This window comes from Palaemon carinicauda, unplaced genomic scaffold, assembly GCF_036898095.1.
Source record: "Palaemon carinicauda isolate YSFRI2023 unplaced genomic scaffold, ASM3689809v2 scaffold328, whole genome shotgun sequence".
NCBI lineage: Eukaryota > Metazoa > Arthropoda > Malacostraca > Decapoda > Palaemonidae > Palaemon > Palaemon carinicauda.
This window is the reverse complement of record NW_027170955.1, coordinates 50,001-57,500: the sequence shown is the minus strand read 5'-3', so window position 1 is coordinate 57,500 and position 7,500 is coordinate 50,001. Positions and strand designations below refer to the sequence as shown.

Below are 7,500 nucleotides of genomic sequence, written 5' to 3'. Positions count from 1 at the left end.
CCTGCAAGTTTCATCAATCTATGATTGAAATGGTGGCCAGGAAGCTGTTCACAAACAAACACACACACACTAAGAAGCACACAAACAAGGAAGAAAACATAACCTCCTCCCAACTTCGTTGATGGAGGTAAAGTAGAAGGAGAAGAGAGGAGGACGGAGGAAGAGGAGATGAAGGATTAGAATATGCTGAACATCCCTGGTTAAAGTCCTGCTCAAGCTTGATAGTTTCTTGTAATGTCTGCAACCTTACCATCCTTGTGAGCTAAGGATGGTTGTGTGGTGGAGCCTGCTGATTCATCAGCAGCCATTTCCTGGTCTCCCCTGGTCCTATCTTAGGTAGAGAGGGGCTTGGGCGCTGATCATATTTAATATGGTCAGTCTCTAGGGCATTGTCCTGCCTGGTGATCTGCCATACTCGAGTCCCGCTCAAGCTCGATAGTTTCTTATAGTATCTACAACCTCACCATCCTTGTGAACTAAGGTGGAGACTATAGGTCTAACTGCTGATTCATCAGCAGCCATTTCCTGGCCTCCCCTAGACTTAACTTAGGTGGAGAGTGGGCTTGGCGCTGATCACATGATATATGGTTAATCTCTGGGGCATTGTCCTGCTAGCTAAGTATTCTTCAACTTGAAAGACTACGAGAAGAAGAAGAATTTAAAACCACCTTGCTGTTAAGGATGCCAACGTGGAATTTTAGGCGTTAAATCAGACGCTTCTCAACACGAAATACAAAAGTCTTTCAGAAAACTGTCCTTGAAATACCACCCAGGCAAGTGCTGAGGTTCGAAAGTAGAGGCTGCAAGAACATGCTTAGACTGAACAGTGACGTCATGTTGAGAGGAGGATGTGTATGAAGATGGCAGGTAATATGTTCTAGATTGTGAGTTAGAAATTTGGGAGTCCTAACCTTCTAGATTAGTCCGACACACTTATTTTCGACCATCAATTTAAAGTACTAGAATATTAGATAGTCAGAAGTGATTACTTAACTATGTGCATCTCTCTCTCTCTCTCTCTCTCTCTCTCTCTCTCTCTCTCTCTCTCTCTCTCTCTCTCTCTCTCTCTCTCTCTCATTTCCTTATATTTTTCTTGTGTTTTATATTCCTGTTATCTATGTATTTTTCTCGTTCATTTTTACAATATCCTTGATTTCCTCATCTTTTCAAGATAACTTGTTCTTTTCTCACTATATATCACCTTGAAGGTTTAAAAGTTTAAAGGCCGCTCATGAATGGCAGATGCAAGGGATAGTAACATTGTCCCATCAAGCAGGACAATGCCCTAGAGATTGACCATCTATACCATATGATCAGCGCCCAACCCCCTCTACACCCAAGCTAGGAGCAGGGAGGGTCAGGCAATGGCTACAGATGAATGCAGATAGACCTATAGATTCTTCCAAACCCTAAATCATTAGCTCACAAGGACAGTGAGGTTGCAGCGACCAAAGGAACTATCGAGTTTGAGCGGGACTCAAACCCCTGTCTGGCGATCACCTGACAGGGACGTTACCACATCGGCCACCACAACCCCTAAAAGAGTGAAAGGTTTTGCGTATCGCCATGATCAGGAAAGATGTACTAGTCAGAGCCACTCTTACTAGGTTGGTTTGCTGTAAGCGATCAGACTAAAGTCTCTCACCATCACCAATCCGCAGAGGCCAGCGTGATAATGAAAACTGACCAAACCCCAGACATGAATAAGGACATGTCTGAGGCCTCTGTCCTGCAGTGGACTAGAAACTTTATTGTTGTTGTTGTTGTTGTTATTGAGAAAAGTCCTATGATTTATAAATCTTATTCAGGTTAGTGATGAAAACTGACCAAACCCCAAACATTAATAAGGACATGTCTGAGGCCTCTGTCCTGCAGTGGACTAGAAACTTTATTGTTGTTGTTGTTGTTATTGAGAAAAATCCTATGATTTAAAAATCCTATTCAGCTGACAGGATTCTTTTCTTTCACTGTTAACAAATGTTCGAGTCGTTATCAGTCGGAAAGAGATAATTTTCTCTTCACTTGAGCGTAACCCATTTTGGTCTAATGCACTGTGGTCTAAAAAGACTTTGCAAATGAAGGCAATTCTCAGGGAAGTCAGTTACGTCTAATGGCATATTGGTATTAAAGAGGTTTTAGGATAATGAAGTTTTAATTTATTTCCAATAGATTTAATATGAGTAAAAAGAAAAATCTTTAACGTGAAATAAGATGCTAAGTAGAAAGAGATCACATTTGGCCTTATTTAATCATTATTGTTGAAGTGATTTAACTATATATATATATATATATATATATATATATATATATATATATATATATATATATATAGTGTAAGTGCCAAATACATACGCACACACATACATACATACGTACATACATACATACATATATATATATACAGTATATATATATATATATATATATATATATATATATATATATATATATATATAAATAAATATATATATACATATATATATACATATATATATATATATGTATATATATATATAATATATATATATATATATATAGAGAGAGAGAGAGAGAGAGAGAGAGAGAGAGAGAGAGAGAGTAAATACTATTTCAATTATTTCAACCTAAGACAGTAAGATGAATACATAACACACACAGCAGAACATACACATACAAGAACAACAACATTCACAACATTCATATAAATACATCATTTCGAAAAACATGATTATTTATTGAAAATTCTTTAATCTAGAAAGTGGGGGAAAAAAGCTTCATTATACCATCATGATTTCAAGTTAATCTTTACATCACCTTGAAAGCAATATTGAACGAAAGGAAAAATTCTATGGCTGTGACAACATCTTGGAGCTAAGGGTGATATTAACCCACAAATACATTAATGTAATTATATTCTATCTCTCCTTCTATATTCCATCATGATAATTGATCAGTATTAAGAGTACTAATACTTACAGAGATATTTCAATAAAAATCATATATATACACACACATACATATACATTTACATAGACACAACGCATATATATATATGTATATATATATATATATATATATATATATATATATATATATATGGTCAATGTCATACAGGTATCCTGGACCAGGGTTCGAAACCCGGCCGGTCAGATACAATAATCTTTGAGTGATTTCGCCTGGGGCTCTGATCCTGAGGTCGTTAAGAAAATCCAGACTTTAATGTATTAATATATATGGCTTATTTGATATATATATATATATATATATATATATATATACACACACACACAACACCAAGAAATACAGCCGTTTCTAGTCCACTGCAGGATAAATGCCTCAGACATGTCAATTCATGCCTGAGGTTTGGCCAGTTGTCATCACCACGCTTGCCAGTGCGGATTGGTGATGGTGGGAGACTTTCGTCTAATTGCTAACACCAAACCAACATAGTATGGGTGGCCCTGAATAGTACAGCTCTGCTGATCATGGCGATGCACAAAGCCTTTCACCACGTTAAGGTATCCCCACTCAAAACGGGATATATATATATATATATATATATATATATATATATATATATATATATATATATATATATATATATGAGTATGATAATTTCCTTATGCGATTAACAAAAGACTTATATGTGCCATCCAAATCCCATGACAATATACCATTCCAGGATCAACAAGACAAAAACTGTAACTATGTTGTTCTATTTAATGTCTGTACCTACAGCTGTTTCAGCCACTGTCATATGGCCTTCATCAGGGCTCTATTGGTTTAAAAATAGAAATTCTATTTTAATATCTAATTGGATATATGAGGAAATTCCAAAAATAGTTAACCAATTTTGATAAATGGAAACCTTGAAACAGAAACTGTAACTATGTTGTTCTATTTAATGTCTGTACCTACAGCTGTTTCAGCCATTGTCATATGGCCTTCATCAGGGCTCTATTGGTTTAAAAATAAAAATTCCACTTTAATATCTAGGTGGATATATGAGGAAATTCCAAAAATAGTTAACCAATTTTGATAAATGGAAACCTTGAAACAGAATTTTTGACGTGAGGATGGTGTTTTACAAAGACTCATAGGATTTCATGAACCATCCCATCAGTTCCATGCATCGGGAACGAGCAAGGTTTACATGTTTAGATTTTCTGAGCAGGGGAGAGAAACCTTGATGATTCTGTCTACATAGAATAAGCTATGATGGCCCTTAATAAAAGCTATCAAACTTTCCGAAATTTTGAGATATCGCCCTTCATCAGAGGAATGAACTGTAGATTTGTGGAACACCAACTTCAGATTTCATAATGTGTTTCGAAGTTTACATTTCAAAGATTCAAAACAAATATTCTGTTATGCATAAACATGTGGTTTAATTCTTGATGTACGTACTAACAGTAATTTAAATAGTTGTTACGTAAGGCTCGCTTCACACTAGCGGATTGACGTGTGGATTTGTTCGCGCATATAAGTAATTGAAGTTGAATGAAACCGTTCAAACGCTGCCCGCTAGGAAGAATTTCAGAACGGTAGTGAGTTACTTGCCGGGTATACTGCCAACCGGCGCCTTTCCAGTGCAGCGGCTTATAGGAACTACAAGACCGCTTGGGGAAAATCTTCTCGTTTGAAGACATGCCTCTTTAAATGTGTGGCATTGACGTGGAAGAGATGGTTGTGCTGTACCTTAATGTCCAGGCTGGAGCCAAACATGGACAGCATCCGAGTCACCTCTCCCCCCAAAAGCAAAGTAGAGATGCTTCCCTGTTTTCTTTCAATAAGGCTCTGGATTTAGTCATAGTCCTTAGATTTTTCTCTTATATAACTGGATTTATTCATACCGGAACTTCATAAGCATGTTATCCCCTTGCGTTACACTGCAAAGAAAGGCAAATCTGCGTAATGGGAGTATTAACAGGTAGCCAAACGAACAGATGCAAGTTGCTCGAATATCAAAGGGTAACTTACTTCAAAACAACAAGTTAGCATCGAGATGTTCCTTTTGAATAAACGTTACAAATTTAAGGCAAATTTTTGATAGCCTGCTTGAATCATTGGTGACTCGCAATATGTGGTCACAGCTAAATGGACTTCAGCAGTTATCACGACTTGCAATTTTTGCGAACTAGGAGGGAGTTTCTCTTCCTATTGTGGGTCATTTCCAGCGCTGTATCTACCCATGGCAGAGGCCCTAAGCTTCGAGCTTCTTTGTGGTGGCTTGGTGGTAGCATCCTTGCCTGGTGATCGCCAGACTGGGGTTCAAGTCCCGCACAAACTTGTCAGTTCCTTTGGTCGCTGCAACCTCACCATCCTTGTGAGGTAAGGATGAGGGACTTGGGGAACCCTATAGGTCTATCTACTGAGTCATCAGCTGCTATTGCATGTATCTTCTTGGTCCTAGATGCCTGAAAACTTTAAATCATTCATTCATTCTTGGTCCTAGCTTGGGTGGAGAGGGGCTTGGGTGGAGAGAGGGCTTGGGTGCTGATCATATGTATATATGGTCAGTCTTTAAGGCATTGATCAGCTTGATAGGGTAATGGTATTGTCCCTTGCCTTTGCTATTCATGAGTGGCCTTTAGACCTTGACCTCCCCTAACGTCCCCATGCCCTCCCCCCTAAATTTCCCGCTCATCTTTCGAAAACTTTATCATATGAAGTAAATAATCCATAGTTTTTACATTTAAAGGTTTTAAAGGTTTAAACACCGCTAATGAATGGCAGAGCCAAGGGACAGTGACATTACCCTATCAATCAGGACAATGCCCTAGAGACTGACCATATATACATATGATCAGCACCCAAGGCCCCTCTCCATTCAAGCTAGGACTGAGGGGGGCCAAGCAATGGCTGGCGATGACTCAGCAGGTAGACCTTTAGGCTCCCCCAGACCCATATCCTTACCTCACAAGGATAATGAGGTTGCAGCGACCAACGAAACTAACGAGTTTGAGCGAGATTAAAACCGCAGTCTCGCAATCGCCACACAGGGACGTTACCAACAGGCCACCAGAACACAGAAAGCAACACTAAAAGAAGAAAACAATTACATAGGGCCCTGCTCTTGCTTGGCCCCCAAACTTTAACAAAGTCAGCCTTGAGGATATTAAGTCACGGCTCATTTACCAGATTGGTTTATTGAAGAAAAGATTCTTCTCAAAATCTTCGTTTGTCTTATTCAGTGAAGATTGAAGACTGAAGGATATTATTATCATTATTATTATTACTTGCTAAGCTACAACCCTAATTGGAAAAGCAAGATGCTATAACCCTAGGGGCTCCAATAAGGAAAATAGCTCCGTGAAGAAAGGAAACAAGGAAAAATTAAATATATTAAGAACAGTAACAAAATAAAAATATTCCCTATTTAAACTATAAAAACTTTAACAAAACAAGAGGAAGAGAAATAAGGTAGAATAGTGTGCCCGACTGTACCCTCAGCAAGAGAACCATGGTACAGAGGCTATGGCACTACCTAAAACTAGAGAACACTGGTTTGATTTTGGAGTGTCCTTCTCCTAGAAGAGCTGCTTACCATAGCTAAAGAGTCTCTTCTACCCTTACCAAGAGGAAAGTGGCCCCTGAACAATTACAGTGTAGTAGTTAACCCCTTGAGAGAAGAAATTTTGTTTGGTAATTTCAAATGCAGTCAAGTGTATGAGGACAGAGGAGTATATAAAAAGAATAGGCCAGACTATTCGGTGTATATGTAAGTAAAGGGAAAATGAACGGTAATCAGAGAGAAGGATTCAATGTAGTACTGTCTCTCCAGTCTAAGAACCCCATAACTCTTTAGCGGTAGTATCTCAACTGGTGGCTGGTGCCCTGGCCAACCTACTATCTACTACATTTATGGCTTTAGTATATAGCTAGAAATTTAATATATAGGAAAATAGTACCAGCTTGTGTATAAATAATTTGAGAGAGAGAGAGAGAGAGAGAGAGAGAGAGAGAGAGAGAGAGAGAGAGAGAGAGAGAGAGAGAGAGAGAGAGAGAAATCCAATAATGCCACTCAGCTAAAACTATTCGCTACAAAGTTCAAAGTTATTTGTTCTGACAGATCCCATCTCTCTCTCTCTCTCTCTCCATCTCTCTCTCTCTCTCTCTCTCTCTCTCTCTCTCTCTCTCTCTCTCTCTCAAATAGTTATTTTTCTTTAATGTGAATTAATTAGTCATAAGATTAAGTAACAATACAAAATGCCACGCTTGGCACTTTCCAGTTTATCTGTAAATAATAATAATAATAATAATAATAATAATAATAATAATAATATTAATAATAAAAATAATAATAATAATAATAATAATAATAATAAAAATAATAATAATAACTATAATAATAAAAATAATGATAATAATAATAATAACAATAATAATAATATATTAAAAATAAAAACAATAATAATAATAATAATAATAATAATAATAATAATAATAATAATATTGATAATAGTAATAATAATAGTAATAATAATAATAATAATAATAATAATAATAATAATAATAATA

The 7,500-nt window shown here is 37.0% G+C and overlaps 1 protein-coding gene across 1 annotated transcript in view; it reads left to right on the top strand.

The window, feature by feature from the left end:
* The window catches only part of LOC137636562 (atrial natriuretic peptide receptor 3-like), a gene marked incomplete at its 3' end in the record, with an annotated part of 148,794 nt that overhangs the window by 91,300 nt on the left and 49,994 nt on the right, over positions 1–7,500 (top strand). The gene's annotated exons all lie outside the window — the stretch shown is intronic.